We start from the raw sequence: 795 nt of genomic DNA on the forward strand, positions 1-795 counted from the left end.
GTTGAATAATAGTGGTGAGAGTGGACATCCTTGTCTCGTTCCTGATCTTAGAGGAAATGCTTTCAGTTTTTCACCATTGAGAATGATGTTTGCTGTGCGTTTGTCGTATATGGCCTTTATTATGGTGAGGTAGGTTCCCACTATGCCCACTCTCTGGAGAGTTTTTATCATAAATGGGTGTTGAATTTCGTCAAAAGCTTTTTCTGCATCTATTGAGATGATCATATGGTTTTTATTCTTCAGTTTGTTAATATGGTGTATCACATTGATTGATTTACATATATTGAAGAATCCTTGCATCCCTGGGATAAATCCCACTTGATCATGGTGTATGATCCTTTTAATGTGTTGTTGGATTCTGTTTGCTAGTATTTTGTTGAGGATTTTTGCACCTATATTCATCAGTGCTATTGGTCTGTAATTTTCTTTTTCTGTAGTATCTTTGTCTGGTTTTGGTCTCAGGGTGATGGTGGCCTCATAGAATGAGTTTGGGAGTGTTCCTTCCTCTGCATTTTTTTGGAAGAGTTTGAGAAGGATGGGTGTTAGCTCCTCTACATTTTTCTGGAAGAGTTTGAGAAGAATGGGTGTTAGCTCCTCTCTAAATGTTTGATATAATTCACCTGTGAAGCCATCTGGTCCTGGGCTTTTGTTTGTTGGAAGATTTTTAATCACAGTTTCAATTTCATTACTTGTGAATTGTCTGTTCATATTTTCTGTTCTTCCTGGTTCAGTCTTGGAAGGTTATACGTTTCTAAGAATTTGTCCATTTCTTCCAGGTTGTCCAATTTATTGGCA

Source organism: Physeter macrocephalus, chromosome 13 (assembly GCF_002837175.3).
Source record: "Physeter macrocephalus isolate SW-GA chromosome 13, ASM283717v5, whole genome shotgun sequence".
Classification (NCBI taxonomy): Eukaryota; Metazoa; Chordata; class Mammalia; order Artiodactyla; family Physeteridae; genus Physeter; species Physeter macrocephalus.